The 19,848-nt window shown below is 39.0% G+C and overlaps 1 long non-coding RNA gene and 1 other non-coding gene across 2 annotated transcripts; both read left to right on the top strand.

The window, feature by feature from the left end:
• Positions 1-5,722: 5,722 nt before the first annotated feature.
• Positions 5,723-5,829, top strand: LOC125497136 (small nucleolar RNA R71). Its single transcript, XR_008969221.1, has one exon. It is a non-coding gene; the product is annotated as a small nucleolar RNA R71 (small nucleolar RNA).
• A 1,375-nt stretch (positions 5,830-7,204) lies between these two features.
• On the top strand, positions 7,205-11,578 carry LOC125497007 (uncharacterized). The gene is made up of 3 exons (XR_007273512.1): positions 7,205-7,389; positions 8,032-8,161; positions 11,288-11,578. It is a non-coding gene; the product is annotated as an uncharacterized LOC125497007 (long non-coding RNA).
• Positions 11,579-19,848: the final 8,270 nt, after the last annotated feature.

The following is a 19,848-nucleotide window of genomic DNA, read 5'->3' as shown; positions in this document are numbered from 1 at the left end:
GTTGTGAGCCCGTTGTAGATTTTCGTCGCCTTGTGAACATGATGCTAGGATGTGCAAAATTTCGAAGCTTCAACTCACTCTCTATGGGGAAAAAGATGGGGAAAAACTTGAAGCACTCAAATCCTCACTTTAATGGTGGAAAATGAAGAAGAAGATGAAGGGGAGAGATAGAGTGGGAGAAAAGTGAAGAAAATAGAGTGAGAGATGAATAGAAAGTGATGAGAGAGAAAAATTGGTGAGAATTTGAAGGTTTTAGGAAGGATCTTCAATGGTGGAAAGGGGGGTTTGGAGAAGAAGGTGAGAGAATTTGGGGGTCAGGGTTGGAGGAGAGAGAAAATGTGAGAGAAAGTGAGTGAAAACAAGGGGGAAAACCCCTTTAATTATGCCAACCGGACCCCGAGCCCGATCGGACGTCCTTGCCCGGTCCCATCGGGCGTGATTTTTTTTTTCTTCTGAAAATTTCCAATTCCGTTGCGCACCCGATCGGGCAAGCTCGCCCGACGCCATCGGGCGTATGTCAGTTAATTCCATAAAACGAATTTGTTACGGGCCCGATCGGGTGTCCACGCCCGATCGGGCAAGCTCGCCCGACGCCATCGGGCGTATGTCAGTTAATTCCATAAAACGAATTTGTTGCGGGCCCGATCGGGTGTCCACGCCCGATCGGGCGTTTTTTTCACCTTTCCAGATTTTGGTTGCGGGCCCGATCGGGCATAGTCGCCCGACCCGATCGGGCGTGTAGCAGTTCCTCGATATTTTGTCGTAAATTCTCTTGACGGAACTTCGCCCGATCGGGCGTCCTAGCCCGATCCCATCGGGTGATGCTCTTTTTCATTCTTTTATTGTTTTCGTTGGGCGCCCGATCGGGCAGCCTCGCCCGATGGCTTCGGGCTATGCCCAGTAGCAATGGCTCGGATTTTTGAGTGAATACGCCAGTTGGTAAGCACTCCTGCACACATGTAACCGGAAGAGGAATATCAGTACCCTCTCACTCTCTCACCAAACTACAAAAATAAACAAAGTAAAAAATAAAAATCTAGAAAAAACTACGAAAGAAAAAGAAAGAAATCGGGTTGCCTCCCGATTAGCGCTGGTTTATAAAGGTCCCGCACGACCATAATGCTTCATCCCTCAAACAGAAGGGGATGGGGGTTGAAGGTATGACTCCTCCACAGATCCAACAGGGATTCCGGTATAGTACAACTTCAGACGTTGTCCATTAACTTTGAACTTCTCACCTGTTGCATTCATAACCTCAATAGAACCAAACTTGTTAGTGTTAGTGACAGAAAAAGGACCAGACCACCTAGATTTCAACTTTCCAGGAAAAAGCTTTAGTCTAGAGTTGTACAGTAAAACCTTGTCACCAATATTGAACTCCCTACTCATAATTTTCTTATCATGCCATCTGTACCAATAGGGGTCTTAAAAGCAGTTCTATAAGCTCATAAGGTGTCATCTAACTTATCACTCCAATCTTTTCTCGATTTAGCTACCACTTTCTCCAAAATAGACTTTATTTCAGGTTAGACACTTCTACTTGCCCACTTGTCTGAGGTGGTATGCTAGGCCAGTCCTATGGTAGACACCATACTTTTTGAGTAGGGCTTCAAAGGTTCTTTTGTGAAAGTGGGATCCCCCATCACTAATGACAACTCTTGGTACCCCAAACCGTGGAAAGATAATCTTTTTAACATTTTCATGACAACCTTAGAGTCATTGGTCGGTGATGCAATAGCTTCTACCCACTTAGAGACATAGTCAACAGCAACAAGTATGAAATTGTTGCCTGAGGAAGAGGGAAAAGGACCCATAAAATCAATACCCCACACATCAAATAGTTCAACTTCTAGGATGGGGTTTGGGGCATCTCATGTCTACGGGAAATATTTCCTGTTCGTTGGCATGCATCACAAGACTTAACAAAAATACTAGCATCATGAAAAAGTGTTGGCCAATAAAAACCAGATTGAAGTACCTTTGCTACTGTTTTGGAGGCCCAGCATGGCCTCCACATGGAAGGGAGTGAGAGTGCTTCAGAATGTCATGCACCTCCCACTCTGGGATACATCGCCTGATAGATGGTGTCAGCACAGAGCTTGTAAAGCAAAGGGTCATCCCAAAAGAATTGTTTGGCATCATGGAGAAATTTCTTTCCTGCTGGTAGCTCAGCTCTGGAGGGGTTTGTCCACTCACACAAAAGTTGGCGAAGTCCGCATACCACGGGGTAACAGAAGTGACTGCCAGGAGCTTATCATCAGGAAAGGAGTCGTCAATGGGAGACCTTCTTCCATATCTTCATACTGCAATCGGGACAAATGGTCAGCACTACATTTTCTGCACCCTTTTTATCTCTGATCTCCAAGTCAAATTCTTGGAGCAGCAAAATCCACCGAATGAGTCGAGGCTTGGCCTCCTTTTTGGCGAGGGGTACTTCAATGCAGCATGATCAGTGTAGACAATGACTTTAGACCCAAGCAGATAGGTCCTGAACTTGTCCAAGGCATAGACCACAGCTAGCAGCTCTTTCTCTGTAGTGGCATAATTACTTGAGCTTCATCGAGTGTCTTGCTAGCATAGTAGATGGCATGGAGGATGTTGTCTTTTCTCTGACCAAGGACAGCTCCCACAGCATAATCACTGGCATCACACATAATCTCAAATGGGAGGGTCCAATCTGGAGATCGGATGATAGGAGCAGTAATCAGAGCTTGCTTGATCCTGTTAAAAGACACTAGACACTCATCAGTAAACAGGAACGGGGCATCCTTGAGGAGCAACTGAGTAAGTGGTTTAGCAATTTTAGAGAAGTCCTTGATAAAGCGGCGATAAAATCCCGCATGACCAAGAAAACCTCTAACACCCTTAACATTCACAGGAGGGGGTAATTGCTCAATCACTTGAATTTTTGCTTTGTCCACCTGGATGCCTCGTTCAGAAATAATATGACCAAGTACCACTCCTTCAGTAACCATGAAGTGGCACTTCTCCCAGTTCAAGACAAGGTGGACATCCTCACATCTTTTCAGTACTTTAGTCAAATTCAGCAAACATGCATCAAAAATCAATGCCATACACACTAAAGTCATCCATAAATACTTCCATGATGGACTCAATAAATTCAGAAAATATGGCCATCATACAACGTTGGAAAGTAGCAGGGGCATTACATAGGCCAAAGGGCATCCTTCATATGCAAAGGTACCATAAGGACATGTAAAGGTGGTCTTCTCCTGGTCATCTGGGTGGATAGGGATTTGGAAGAAACCAGAATAGCCATCTAGATAACAAAAGAGAATGACAAGCTAGACGTTCCAACATCTGATCAATGAAGGGAAGGGGAAAATGGTCTTTCTTAGTGGCAACATTTAATTTCCTATAATCAATGCACATACGCCACCCAGTAACTACTCTTGTAGCAATTAATTCATTTTTCTCATTTTTAACTACAGTAGTACCGCCCTTTTTAGGAACCACTTGAACTGGACTCACCCACTTAGAATCAGAAATAGGATAGATAATCCCAGCATCAAGCAATTTCATAACCTCTTTTTTACAACTTCCTGCATATTCGGGTTCAAACGACGCTGACCTTGTATACTAGGACGATGATCATCCTCAAGATGAATTTTATGCATGCAAAAGTCAGGGCTTATGCCTTTCAAATCATCAATGTTATATCCAATGGCCTTTTTATGTTGTCGCAAAACAGACAAAAGTTGAGACATTTGACCATCATTTAATGCAGCACTAACAATCACAGGGCAATTTTCAGAATCATCCAGAAAAGCATACCACAGAGAAGGGGGAAGGGGTTTCAGTTCAGGTTTCTTTACCTCTACCGGTGGAGTAGCACATACTAACCGTTCATCCTCATGAGTGGTAGTACCATCAAGCTCGACACAGGTAAAAGCTGCTTCCCAAGCATCCACTTCAGTAGTCCGGATAATATCATCACCTGTGGAAGAGGTAAAACAAAGCAAAGCCTCCAGTGGATCCCGCATAAGGGATTGAGGCATGTCATCATTAACCAGCACATCAATGACATCTATTCTGTAACAGGCTTCCTCTAGCATGGGACTTTTCAAAGCATTGGTCAAACTAAAAGTTACCTTATCATCCCCCACAGTCAAAGTTAATTTCCCATTTTTTACATCTATGACAGCTCCAGCAGTATGAAGGAATGGTCTCCCTAAAATGATTGGGATTTGAGTATCCTCTTCCATGTCAAGCACAACAAAATCCACAGGAATGTAAAATTTACCTACCCTCACAGGAACGTCCTCTAAGATACCTAGGGGGTATTTAACAGAACGGTCAGCCATTTGAAGAGTAATGTTGGTACATTTTAAATCTCCCATGTCAAGCTTTTTCAAACAGTCAAGGGCATGACACTAACACTAGCACCTAGATCACATAAGGCTTTGTCAATAAATATGGTGCCAATATTACAAGGGATGGAGAAACTCCCCGGATCTTTCAATTTAGGAGGGGATTGATTTTGCAAAAGAGCACTACATTCTTCAGTAAAGGCAACAGTTTCTACTGCATTAAAGGCTCTTTTCCTAGTCAAAATTTCCTTCAAAAATTTAGCATATGCAGGTACTTGAGTAATGAGTTCAGTAAATGGAACAGTTACCTGAAGATTTTTCACTACCTCCATAAACTTACCAAGTTGGTGATCCAGCTTATTCTTTGATAGACGAGTGGGAATGGAACCTTATCGCAGGAGTGGTGAGGAACTGTTTTCAGGTACTGTCTGCTTCTCTGCATTTGTGTTGGTGGTAGCCTCAGGAGCTGACGAAGTTTCAGTTATGTCTGCATTTTTTTCTGGCTCAACCGGACCATCCTTAGGCATTGGGGGACCATCATAATGTGTTCCACTCCTAAGAGTGATGGCATTGGCAGTGTCCCTTGGTTGCATTGATTGTGAAGGTAAGGCCCCAGGTGGCCTACTAGCAGAAGAACTAGCCAACTGAGCTAGTTGAGTCTCCAACATCTTGTTATGCGTGCCCAAATTTTCCAGTTGAGCTTTTGTGTCAGCTTGAAAAGCATTGAACCCCTTCTGCATCTGGAACATCATATTCTTCAACTCTGTCATGGCTGGGTCAGCAGGAGGAGCAGGCTGTGGAGGTGCTTGATTTCTCTGAAAACCAGGTGGAGCTTGTTGTGAAGGTTGGTATTGTTGACCCTGTTGTTGAGGTGGATATGGTTGTTGAGGTTGAGGGTTCAACACATTAGTACTCCTATATGAGAGGTTGGATGTGTTTAACCCAGGATTGTAGGTGTTGGAATAGGGTTGAATGGTTCCTAGGTTGTGATGGAAAGCATTGACGCCTCACAGTTATTTCCCAGCGCAGGACACTCTTGAGAGTTGTGCCCAGATATTCCACAAGCATCACATATATGCACATTATAGTTAGAAGCACTAGCCATCGCATTAACACTCATTGGGAGGAATCATTACCTAACTTCAGGGATCAATTTCTGAGTTAGAGTAGCTAGTTGCCCAGACAGTAGAGAAATGGCTTCAACATCATGTTTACCCCCTTTTTAAAGAGGAACGAATGGTAGAGGCTTGATTAGATGCTAGCTTCTCCAAAAGTTCATACCCTTCCTCAATTGCTTTATCCATGAAGAACCCACCAGATGCTCCATCAATTACCCGTCGTGTTCTGCATCAACTCTAGTGTAGAAAATCTGACACAAGTACCACTGGTCCAACCCATGATGAGGACATAGACGCTGCAGATCCTTGAACCGCTCCCAAGCTTCATATAGAGATTCACCAGGATCTTGGGTGAAAGTAACTATGGCATGTCTCATATCTGCAGTTTTCTGGTAAGGGTACCACTTGATGAGGAAAATCTTGGAAAGTTCTGGCCAGGTGGTGATGGTGGAAGGCAGCTTTTATACCAGAACAAAGCTTTATCCGCAGAGAGAAACCAAATAGAGGAGTTTCATCTCATCAGGAGTAACACCAGCTTGCTTCTGAGTAGCACAACACTGTAAAAATCTCTGCAGATGCTGATTTGGGTCTTCAGATGGTAACCCAGCGAACTGATTGTTCTGAACCATATTCACTTGATCTCAAAATTTGTAGCAGCAATAGTGGGCATCCGTACCCCAGTAGGCACGTTATCAGGAGATGGTTGCGCATAGTCTCTGAAGGTTCGAGTAACATTCTCACCCATGTTGACAGTAATAGGTGAGGTAGGGGTCTCTTGGTGTGGTGAAGATGGTGGAGATGGTGTCTTTTAGGAGGGTGTCCCTGCCGACGGCTTAGCTTGTTTAGTTTTCTTTCTAAGTCTACGAGCAGTCTTTTTAATCTCCGGATGGAATGGGACGAGATTTGGGGATTTCAATTTCCTGCTCATACACCAAAAACACTAAAACAAACGTGAGAGGCTCCAAAGAACAGGTGTTCTTCAGAGTAAAAGTTAGTTTAATACTATAATTCAGACAAAATAAATTAAACCGTCTCCCCGGCAACGGCGCCAAAATTTGTTAGGCTAAAGTCGTATCACCTAATCAAAAATAACCTAAGGTCCACTAACTAGTAGTCAGGGAAGTCAGGATCGAATCCACAGGGAGAAGTTATACTATCGTATCTGAACTCTAATATTATACTAACGAAATAAGATGAATGGTTGTGTTACTAAACTAAACAGATAACACAATTAAATATGAAGGTGTAAATATAAAGTACTAGAATCATGGATCACTATGCATGCAATTCGGGAAAACAGGGATAAATGATAACCACCTAGTAAGTCAACTGTCAAGGGCACATGTAATTTCTCTCGAACATTACCTCCCTCAAAGATCACCCAGCCGCTCTCGCATAGTCAAGGGTCACTTTGCCTAATAATTGAAAGCCTATACGGTATCTCTCCTCTCGAAGTAGATTCAGTATTGCAACAGTAGAAATATAAATCAGGCCTAACTTATAATCCTAGCATGAAGAATCAATCAAAGGAAACAATTCATTACTACAAAAAGCCATATATGTGGACGCTTTATGCGCGACACCATCAAGAGAGTGTTGGGTGGAAGCTTCACACCCGTGTTTGCTCGACACTTATATGCGTCGTTGACCCTTATCGATGTCAATAGGCGTTGAGTTTTAAGAAACTAAGCACTTGCCACTCACGTGATGTTTCTAGCCCGCTATTTTGAAACTTTTTGGGATAAAAACACCCGCTCTTGCTCCACGCCCCACGCCCCACGCCCCCACTACTCAACATCTCAACCCTAACCCCCAATTCGTTCTCTCTCTCCCCTCTGATAACTGCAGAAAGAATTATTTTTTGTCATCTAAATCTTGCAACCCTTTGCAATCATTTTCATAGCTTTCTTTGCTCGAAGCATGGTCTACTTCATATAAGGGTATGTATCCTCTCTCTATCGATCTCTGCATTTTCGAAATTTAATTTATGAGATTCCTTATTACTATGATTTAATTTTGGCTTATGCTAGCTAGATGTTCACAATATAGCAATTGATTTTTTTGATAAAAAACCTTGAATTATATATCTAGGGATTTTGTTTACTTTCTCTAATGTGGTATTTATGAATAATGAAGTTGAACATCGCAAATATGTTGACTTGTCTCAATTTGTGCTTCGTTTATATTTATGTCATTTTCTCAATTGAAAATTGGAGAACATTTGTTTTAATTAGACAAAGAAACCATAATTCTGACTAAAGGTATGAATAAAATACTTGCACTGCTCACTTAGGAGTCAGGACTTTATAGTAGTCGACTTTTATTATAAGCTTGATGTATCTATGACCAATGCTTCTTATCATTTGTGTTGCTTAAACTCATTTGTGTTAGTATATAACACACTTTTAAAATGTAAAGTTAAAGTATATCTATAGTTTTTTTTTTCTTAACTAGAAAAAGATTAGAGAGATGAAATGGAAACATGGAGCAATTTTATGTTTTGCATTCAGGAAAGTTCACTTGTCCTTGGATCATCTTATTTTGTTTTGTGAATATAACATATAAATTCTTTCTTATTTTAGAACAAAAAATTGGTGTCTTGATAACCTGGTAAAGAAAGTGAGACAAGCTTTTGAAGGAAGTGAACTGGTTAAGGTTGACTGTCGAGGATTAGGAGCCAGTGACAACGAGAAGATTGGGGCAAAACTAATGGTACATATACGATCTCATTTAGTCCCATCATGTTTGGTTTCATTTTATTGTCACATTCTTTTTTAGATTTCATCCGTGAACTAGCAAGTAGGTTTATATTCTATGTTGTTGCTCCAGCTTCTTATAGTCTGAACTCTTATCTTGTTTGGTCTAGTTTAGCTGGTTTCATGTATTTCTACATTTTACACTTTTGCAATGAATATATAGGTTGATGCTTTAACTCGTTGCTTCTTAGCTCTGCTGCCTGGGCAAAGGGGTTTTTTTTTTATTTTATTTTTTATGGTAAGGATGTGCTAAAGGCAGTAGGATTATGCTCGCAAGTCCTGATATACAAGTGAATGCAATTATGAGCCTTTTCATAGCTTACTATTATGATTTATGCAGAAGTAGCACTGATATTTTGATGGGTTTTGAGAGAGTTTACAAGGACACAAGTCTAGTATGGAAATGATGTAGATAGTGGCTAACTTATATTATCTAGACTTCTGGTTATAAAAAAAACTTGTATTAACTTGGTATTATTCTCTCTTGCATTGCATGGATGCACTGCTCCACCTAGATGTGATTGAGGCTATTATATTTTTTTATCTCTCATTTGAAAAACACATGGATATTCTGCATCGCATCTGAGTACCATTCATATTTGATTTGAGCAACATCTTTAGAAACCTGTAGAATAACAATAGTTTCATGGATATATAATATATAATATGCTCTCTTAAAGTTGTGATGCATATATCATAGCAGGTAAGTTGATATGAACTTGTGCACTGCATACATCTAAACTTAAAGAATATATAGTAACTACTGCAATATTGCAGATTTATACATAAAGTGATTTACTGATTTCTAAAGAATGAGTGTTCTGTGTAGAGTAGTCGAGACTATAATTTTACTAACGTGCAATTATTTCTGCATAAATTCTATATTTTAGATGAATCCACATTTCAATCATTTGTAATGCTAACTACTCTTTTAAACCTATTATTCTAACAAGGGCCCTTAGGCCTTTGTTGATATGAACATCTTTTTGCTAACTCTAGCAGATCCCAAGAAAAAAAATGAAAGAAACATGTTTAGTGTTGGCATGGCTGTCAAAACATAATTTTCTTGTTGATCACTAAGGGGTCGTTGGGTTCACGAAGTGGTATAGGTTTGGAATAAGGAATGAAATCGGGTTGGTATAGGGTTGAAACTTATACTTGATTTCATGTGTTTGGAATTATCTTGGAATGAATTTTTTTTGGTTATGCGAGTGCTGGAAATCAACTGTGAATGAAGCAACAAAAGCCAACAAGTGATATTTGCTTATAAAATGAAGTTTTATCTGTTACTAAAGGTACATTATCTGGAATCATGAAGTTTCTATTATTGATTAACAACATATTCATCCTTGTATCGCGAATTTATTACTCCTGACACGTTCAATTACGTACTCTTATACATATTAGATGTACAACTAGTAACTAGTTCCATCATATTGTGAGTTGAGGATGATTCTAGTTGTTGTCCTTTGGTTAGTTACTGGTTAGGTCCTGCAAATTTAAGGCTAAAAAAATGATGGTTAGTTACTGGTTAGATCCCAAGAAAAAAATGAAAGAAACACGTTTAGTGTTGGCATGGCTGTCAAAACATAATTTTCTTGTTGATCACTAAGGGGTCGTTGAGTTCACGAAGTGGTATAGGTTTGGAATAAGGAATGAAATCGGGTTGGTATAGGGTTGAAACTTATACTTGATTTCATGTGTTTGGATTTATCTTGGAATGAATTTTTTTTGGTTATGCGAGTGCTGGAAATCAACTGTGAATGAAGCAACAAAAGCCAAAAAGTGATATTTGCTTATAAAATGAAGTTTTATCTGTTACTAAAGGTACATTATCCGGAATCATGAAGTTTCTATCATTGATTAACAACATATTCATCCTTGTATCGTGAATTTATTACTCCTGACACGTTCAATTACGTACTCTTATACATATTAGATGTACAACTAGTAACTAGTTCCATCATATTGTGAGTTGAGGATGATTCTAGTTGCTGTCCTTTGGTTAGTTACTGGTTAGGTCCTGCAAATTTAAGGCTAAAAAAATGATGGTGATGCACTAAAGAACGAAGGTTTTGTGTGGCATGCCGTGTTTGGTCAGCTAATTTATGTAGTTCTTTCTGAACTCCATCTCTTACTCTAGAGATTTTAGATTTCTGTTTTTTCAACATTAATGTTCTTCTGTCTGTAGTGATGAGCTCATTTTAATGGCAATATTGTGCGATATAGCTAGTAGTATTACGAGTGAAGCAAGGTTGCCTTGAATGTTCTGCCATCCTAGTGTGCAGAATGAATGCAACAACATGGTTTGCTTATCTTCACAAAATCACACAAAATCAGGACATACAATTGAGTAGTTTTGTAGTTTCTAAACCCATGCCCTTTCATCTAATCTTCCATATGAATAATATGTGGATGAAGTCGATTTATATGTTTAATGAGTCAATATTAACTTGTAAATCTATTAGGAACTATTGAATTTACTATCGATCTTAAATCCGGATGTGAGTCTTTTCTGATTGATGATTTTAATAGGGTAATCCAGCTCCAGATGTGCTTGCTAGCAGGCAAATTTAGGGAATGCAAGATTCAAGTCTGAACCCTTGTCCTTGTTTTAACCCAGCAGAATAAAGAGAAGCGTATAAAACAGAAAAAATTTCCAGCCTATAGGAACTCTTCATTGTCTGTTATAAGGTCTTTTGCAAATCTTCTTGTTGTATGTTAAATGACAATGGCCAATAAGTCTCTGAAAATCACTTTAGATTCATAGGGACAAGGTGGTGAGTCTTTTCTGTGCTCTAGAATAAATTAACTCAATCGATTAAGATTATCTTTTAACTATGGAGGATGGTATGCAGGATTGTAGCTATCTCTATATGTTTGTTGTGAATAACTTTTGACAAAGCGAATATATGGCTTGTTTCTTTGTTCAAACCCAGGCACGGTTTGTGATTCCCGACGGTCCTCAACATTATAGTGTTCGTCTTTCTAGTCTAAATTATTTTATGCTCGTGTTACCTATTTTTTGGGATATATTACATGTGCTAATTATAATTTTGGTCTTATTTTTCATCTTTTGAAGGTACTCGAAAATAATAATAAAAGTCCAACAGATCAAGAACAAGAGGACACTACTTGAGGCTTCAAATTGACTACCATCATTGTTTTGCTAGATCTTAGTATTACTTAGTTTTGTAAACATTTTTAGTGTGTTTTAATTTTGTGGTATTTTTAGTGACATATTAGTTATGAAGTATTATTGATGAACGTGTGTAGGAATTTTAATTGTGCGAACTACGTTTATGATTTATGATTACATATACATTGTTCGAAGTATTTTTATGTAATTCTTCAAGTTTCATTGTTGACTTTATATTCTAAATTACTATATATTATATTATTATTGTATTATTATATATAATTATTTGTTAATTAATTATGAAAAAAGTACCAAAAGAGTCCATACAAAATCTAGACGCTTTTCCTTGTCAAGAACTTATGACAAATATAAGATTAATTTTCCAGCCAAATTTCTCTCAACACTAAAAAGCGTCGTGACTAATTATAGTCGACAAAAAGCGTCTCGAATTAGGACACTTTAAAGCGTCTATAAATTAATTGATGGCACCCCACTAACCAAATGTAGAGACGACTATACGGGTGAGGGAGACGCTTTTTGATGACGCTAATGGCGACGCTTTTTGGTGACGCCAATGGCGACGCTTTTTGGTGATGCGAATTGCCGACTGATTCTGCTCGACGCTTTTTGGCAGCGTCGAGAGCAAATTTCGCGACGCTTTTAAGCGTCGCCAATTGGGCCAAAAAGCGTCTTCACAACACTCCTTTTCTAGTAGTGTGAAATACCAGATAATCAAACTAATCTATCAATCCCTCATTGCATACATAGATCTCCACAATTCTAGATATAGAACTACTCACTCATAATCATGAAAACAATAACAAGAATCATATAAAAACTCATACTTTGAAACATGGCAAATAACTAAGAAAACAATATAATTAACAATGGAAGAAATAACAAAGAAATAAAGAAGAAAGATTACCGAATTATATTGAACTATGAATAAGCAAAAGGTTTGATCTTGAATTGAAATCACAAAGCAATAAATTAAGGTTCTTGAAACACTCTCTAGAGAAAACTAATAATAAAAACTAGATAGGAGCTAATAATTCTGATTTTTCTATTTATACAAGCCCTAAAACAATAGAAGAAAATCTCAAAAGAAGGGCCCATAATCATAAAAAACCCGCGTTTCGTCAGCCGCCCGATCGGGCCAAAGTCGCCCGGTGAGATCGGGCTCTAAAGCGAAGAAAAAGGCAAAAACCATCAGTCGCCCGATGTGATCGGGCTGACCCGCCCGATGCCATCGGGCGGTCTGATAACATGGCAGGCAGAAGTAGCTGGAAGGGCGCCCGACGTCGGGCCAGGTCGCCCGATCGGGCCGAAGACCGAATTACGACAGGGCATAAAACGCCCGATCGGGCCCGCAGCAGAAATATGAGAACTGTTTTCTCGCCCGATCCTGTCGGGCCGGTCAATCTAATCTTCGTTTCTTGTTCTCTCTTTGCTCAAAGTCCCGGAAATCATCCTCGGGATCCAGAAACTCGGCATCTAACCCCTCTAATCCACTGTGCAATCATGTAAAGTAGGTAATAGATTCCAAAACCTACAATTCAATACAAAATAGCAAACCACAACTAGATGGAGAGAGTTAGTACCAAATGGCTCCTAAGAGCACCATAATCACAACTTTTAGCACATAATTAGGGGAGAAAACTGTATATAAAACCATAACATCAATCATCTTGCTCTGGCTCCATCCTTATGACCTTGACAGATGTCTGGGTGCATATTAGGACCAATCTCTTGGCGTAGGCCCAAGTAAGAGTCTGGGGTCTCGGAAAGTTGAAGGTATTAGATACCTCTTTCCCCCATTTTATTACAGACTAAGAGAAGTTCATCTTGTGAACTCCCTAGTAGTCTTAGCCAGTCCATGCTAGCGCCAACGTTGGTAGCGCTAGATTCTGCCAATGTTGGATCTTCTGGCTCCATGGTTGAATTATCTCCAAAAATCCTGGCCATGTGAGCGTTCCATTGTTGGGTTTATGTTGCTTTAAAAGCTTTCTTATCCTCTTGGACAATATCCAAGGATTGATGATGATTGAAGAAATCTTCATCAAGACCGCCTATTTCATTTTCATGATGGTTGAATTCCATCTTTTTGAGTTTTTATGAAAATGGGAGGAAGATAATTGGGAAAGCTTTTCTAATTTTGTAAGGTAGAGATGAAATAATGAATAAAATCTCTAAATACAAACTTCTTTAAATAGTCGGTTTTCATATAACGGTCACTTTAGTAATAACTTGTAGGATTAACCATTAAGTGTTTAGATCACTTTTCAAGAAATTTAGAAGAGAACTTGACCAATTTGATAGTAGTCCTCATGTTGACTTCATATTTATACACCTTAGGGCCTAGATTTTAATTTTTCGATTCATCATACTTTTTAAACGTTCAAGTTTAATGTATGGGTATTATGTATGTACATACGTAATTTGGTACGTATAAAGAAAAATTAATCTTAATATGAATAAGGTTTAATCATGAAATAAAAACATATTTTATTGATCATCAACAACTATTACATAGTATGTTAAGGAAATTATGAGCATATACTTGTTGATAAAATAAACCTAATAGATTAGATGAATTAGTGTTCAACACTTCATAATATTGTAACTTGCCCTAAGATGGGCGAAACTGATGATGATTTGTGGTTCTTCATCCTCTCCCACATCTGGATCATCGTCATATGAATATTCATCATTCAAGGGCATAGGGAAACCAGTGTCCCTTATGCTCTTGCCACAAGCGGCAAGTGCATTTGTATTGGATCATCCTTCTAAAGCTGGTGTTGTTCTCCAGCTGAACCACTTGGTATTTCCTTATAACAACACCTAGGACGCTCTCACAGACAATTGATCTATGGTATTTATAGGCCAAATCTAGGGGAAAAAACTGTTTAACAATGTTTGCTCCCCAAGCCTTGCATACCATCATGAGGTTGAACAAATAATTTTTTCCCAATAGGGGCCAAAGATTAGTTGCTATAAAGTCTATGTCCCTTCCTATTTTTGTGGCGCTAGACTCTTTTTCCTATAAATCTTTCGGTTGGATCTTTAGATCGGCCTCCCCGAAGTATTTGAGAACCTTAACTTGCCATTTTTTGATTTCAACGTCCTTAAACTCTTCCTAATCTTCCTTAACATGTTAAATCTATGCCCCCAACATTCTCCAGGAAAGTCAGGGATAACATTAATTTGAGGATTAGCCATTGTCTTTTAGAATGAAGAGTTTTCTTATGAAGAGAAGGATCTAAATAGTGAATTGATCTTAACTACTAGGGATATATTTATACTATACGTGAATGGAACAGTTATTCCTATTTATAAGGGATAACTAAGTGTCACATTTTATTTTACAAATATATCTAATTAAGTAATCAAGTTATCTTAATTCTGATTAGTTATTTTTTATCCCCAATCTTTGCCCTTAGTGGGTAAAATGGATAAACATGGATCACCCACTAAATATCCCTTAACTCTTAACTTGTATTTGTACGTTTTTTAAGAATTAAACCGTTGATATTAATGACATGTCCAAGTGGAACCCTCGTCATTACTTTTTAGATGTAATCATGTTCCAAGTTAAGCCAATTTTAGTTTTAGTTTCCCAAGAGTCATTGTATAAATCTTTTTTAATGGGAATTGAATTTTTGTCATACATTATTTGATATGACAAACAATAAATTACATAAAATAGATGAATAATGTAAGCAAAAATACCAAAATTACTATAAAAACACATGAGATATGCAAAATATTTTTTATATTTCATAACAATAAAAATAAAAGTACAACCTAGATTGAAGATTTTAAGAATCTTCAATTATAAACTTAAAACTAAATTCCTAAGTCTAGGCGTGCACTTAATGTTTTGGCGATGCCTGCTTGTAGGCATCTGAATCAGTGTCAGAATCATTGTTGCCATAGTCCCCCTTGGGGTTGCTGCCACTGCCACGAACTCTCCTCCTTTTTGCAGGAGGCTCATCATCATCTTCTTACTCCTCCCATCGGTGGATTGGAGGGGAAACTTCCTCTTCTTCTTCCTCCTCTCCCTCTCCATCATCACCCTCATCCCCACCAGAATTCTCTGATAGAGAAGGTGAAGAATCTTCAGAGGTGTCTCCAGAGACGTCCTCCTTTGATGTAACAGGGTTGCCCCTTTCATCTTCAGAGGAAGAGTTTTCCTCTTCTTCCTCATCCTCTGACTCCTCAATTAAGATTATTTGAGGAAGGAGAGGGGCTGGCTCTTGTGGCTAGGGTTGGTTGATTTCAGGGGAATTAACCTCTTCTAAGGAGGAAAGGATGACTGGGAAGCCATATGGAAATTTGAGAGAGATATAGAGAAAAAGTCTGGGAGATGAGGGGGTTATAGTTCAATAATCAGGAGATGGGTTATGATTTGCATCATTGCATCATTCCCTTTTTATAAGAAAAGTGTCATCTCCTCAAAACTTGATAAATTTAAAATTGCGCCCCTTTGGTTAAGACATGGGCGTTAGCTACACGCTTAAAGGTTTAGGCTGCCTAGTTAGATATTAATTCAACATGGACTTTTATATGACCCTCTATTCCAATTCTTAAAACTTGGCGTTAAATTGATCCATGAAAAAGATGACCCAATATTAAGAGGACACGCTTTTCGCACGTGTTATACTTTTTAGTTGTTTTCTTCATTAATATCCTTTTTCATAATTTTAGGAAAACTTGAAATCTTTTCAGACCAATTTAATTTTCACAAACCTACATACATCAATTGAATTTTTAAAATTCATCATGTCCGAGGGAGGAAAGAATCACCACGAAGATGAAATAACAAGGCACTAGCCGCAAAGGCTCTTTCCATGCACTCCACAGCTGCTCGCCAATTATGCACCGCCATAAAGGTGAATCTCATTCATTATAGACCCCAAATGTTCTGGTATTTGAAGAAACATTTAGAAACTAACGATAAGCCTTTAGAGGAGAGAAAAGCTGACCTGGATTTCCATTCAGTCTGAGGAAACAACGTCATCAACATATTCAGGAGTAGTACTACCAATTCTTGGATCACATTGTATTAGAAGATTGAAAACCAAGGACTCTCCCTTTCACTTCAAGGTTAAGCATTCATTTTCATTGGCCCTTATCCAATAAAGCAATTAAGGGATGGATTTCAGGAATAAATACAAGGGCATGGTTTTTACGCATGCAACCTTTTCATGAGAAATGGACCAAAAATAAGATACTCCCTTTCTTGAGGTTAGCTTCTTATGAAACTATTCCTTTTGATGGAGCTCTCTCTACTGCCTTCTTGGCTTGTTGGGATCCAGCAATTAATTGCTTCTTGTTCAAGTGGGGACCAAAGAACGTAACCTTAGCTGACATTGCTTTTATCACTAGGACTTCCCCTACAGGTAAGTATGGGATTGATCTTATAATCCTCCATCATGTGAAAGAATACAATGAACTCTATAGTCAATGTTTATCCATCTTTCGCCAAATTGCTAGTCCTTCTGCCAATGCTAGCAAGTGTGGCTTTCAAAGGTTCGTTGATTTCTTCACCACACTAGTAGAAAAACGACGATTTGTGTCCCCTGATTTACGTCGCACTAAAACGGAAATGACGCAAAAGGGTCATTTGCATCGCACGCGAAGAAGAGTGCGACGCACATCATGTGTAAATGAGCACCAGTATGAGCTATATGCGTCGCATATACCATAGGTGCGTTGCAAAAGCCCAATGTGCTTGGGACCTTCAGGCACATACGATGCAAATCGTCTTCGCGGATTTGCATCGCATGTTACTTTAGCACGGTGCAAAAGCCCAATTTGCGTCGGACTTCATGACCCGTCCGACGCAGATCCGCGGCCCATTAACCTGCGTGTTTTTAGGTTTAACCGTATACCAATTTGAAAGGAAAGGAGCGCTTCCCCACTCTCACTCACTCCATTAAACCTAAAAACTAAAACTCCCCTCTCAGTCGCTTCCTGTCACTCTCCTCTCTCTCTCTCTCTCTCACACCCTCAAACCCTAAAACACGCTAATTTCGTCTATTGTTGCTTGTCACCTAATTTCGTCTGTTGAATGAAATCCTTTGACAACATCAATATGAGAATATCACCCTCCGTTGTTTCTTCTACTTTTCTCTTTCTCTTCATCAGTTGAATGTTGATTAATTTCTATTTGGTGCATTGCGCTGGAGTTTGTTGCTCGTCAAGCTAATTTCGTTTGTTGTTGCTCGTCACGCTGGAGTTTGTTGCATTACGCCAGAGTTTGTTGTTGTTGGTGCTGTTACGGTCGCCATCGAGAAGCCACAAAGTTTGATCTCCCGTCATCGAAGATTAACAAGAACACATCGCTCATTCTCAGGTTTTTAGGATCTTTAGTTGTATTACATTAGTTATTGAGAGATTCAAGTTTAGGATTTTTAGGATTTTTAGAGTATTTTTTGATTGGATTAACAAATTATTGCTTCAATTTTTCATTGTATTTCTACATTCTTTCAGATCTGCACGTTTTTTTTTTATTTCTTTGTTGTTTTTAGTTCTTGATTTTGTACATATTTTTTCGAATTTCGCTTCGTCGTTGCAGTTGGTGATGTATCGTGTTGTGTTGTTGATGTATTGTGTTGAAAAGTTCAGTATTATTGCACTCGAAAAGTTCAGCAGTATTCTTGATGTATTGCGTTGTTGTATCTCTGATGTTGTACTCAACAACCTCATTCCAAGTTTTTTTAATTAAAAAACAAAAAAAAAAAATTTAAAAAAAAATTGCAATTTTCATCGCACGTAGCCCAAGGTGCGACGCAAATCACTCATTAACGTTGCACCCTAGGCTATGTGCGACGCACATTACCCTTTGAGCTTGGTTTTGGGCTGGGGTAGCCATCTGTGTCGCACCGTATACAACGTGCGACGCAAATAGCTTACTAATCTGCGTCGTTTTCGCATACGACGCAGATCAATTTCAAGTCATTTGCGTCGTGACCTGTGCCGTCGGACCCAAGTCCGACGCAAATAGGGGTCCAGGGTCCGACGCAAATCAACGTTTTTGTACTAGTGCAAGTAAGGATTCCAGTGAGGCCATAACTCCCCAGGAAGAAGTCTTATTCCTTACCTTTGCTTTTTCTAACTGGTGATGTCAAGGGCTGGAGGTGTTGTAACACTATGGTTATCATTAGCTATTAACATCTCCAACACTTTTGAGGAAGTTGCTTTAGCTCCAATTTTATTAGGACAATTTACAGGCGCCTCTTCAGAAGTAGGGAATCCTTCAAAGGTTTTGGCATTCCTACATCTGATTCTCCTATTTTCTCCACTGATAGGGGATTTGGACCATTGGGGCTTTTGACTTGTTGGGGCCATGTATACTTCTCAAGTTTATTAATACTTAAACCTCATCCTACTTTTGAAGCTGTTAAAGAAAAAAAATGGAGTAGACCTTGATTCACTCTCCTTCCTTTCCAAACCTGAAGATGTAGCTGTTATGGTGAACTCAGCTTTAATCTTATTTCCTTAAATGAAGTTTGGCATCCCAGCCTACTGTTTTCACATTTCTTAGTATTCTATCCCCACCTTGGTATCTGGCATATTTTCCCAGGTAAGGAGCCTCGTTATGTTAGAGAAGAATCCTGGCGCCTTTATGCCTGCATGGATGCAATCTTTAGACATTCATTCTGGCTCCATAAGGAGTGGGCATTTCTGGAGCAATGTCCTTAGATCTAGGGATTTAATAGCAGTTGAACCTGAATACTTTAGCTTTGAAGCCTATAATCCACAACTAGTAGCTAGACAGTTTGGATTACATCAGATGATGGTCGTACCCTATTTCCTAACACACAATGATCCCTGGACATCAAAGGGTCGTTTTGAAGAAGGTAAAGCCCTTCGAAGCAAAACTGTCAACATCAACCTCATGTCTATTACTCCATGGTTGTGGGTTCCTGGAGCTGTTCAAGGTTTCCAAACATGGTGGGATCATATCTTCCCAAATGATCAACAATCTGCTGATGCTATAGCATATTTCGAAGATCAACTTTTCTTAGGAGGTAAATGATCTATCTTTTAGTTAATTTGATGACTTTAAGAAGAGAAGACATTCTTCTAACTTGTTTTTTGCCTTTCACTAATTCTAGCAAAAGATGGCAAGAAAAAGCTGAAAGTTCCTAAAGGAATGGAGGTAGACTCTAGGTATGACAAGTTATACTGGAATGTTTTGTACCAGCAAACGCCTGAGCCTATTCCTTAAGAAGATGAATATGATGTTGTTGATGAACAAGGAATCCATTATGGAGATGTCCAAACTGTAGAGGACATTCAAACTATGGGGCCAATGGAGAAAATCGATCCTCTCAGAAGAGCTGCTAGAAAAAGAGATTATAACTGTATTTCTGCTTCAAAAAGCACTTAATCTCCTGAGCTGGGGGATCATTCTGAATTTGTTCAGAAAACCTCCAAGAAGAAAGATGACAGTTCTTCCTTAACTCCAAAATTCTTGAGAGACTCCTAAAGAAAAC

Source organism: Beta vulgaris, chromosome 4, assembly GCF_026745355.1.
Source record: "Beta vulgaris subsp. vulgaris cultivar EL10 chromosome 4, EL10.2, whole genome shotgun sequence".
In the NCBI taxonomy this organism is placed as follows: Eukaryota; Viridiplantae; Streptophyta; class Magnoliopsida; order Caryophyllales; family Amaranthaceae; genus Beta; species Beta vulgaris.
This window is presented reverse-complemented; position numbering and strand designations above follow the sequence as displayed.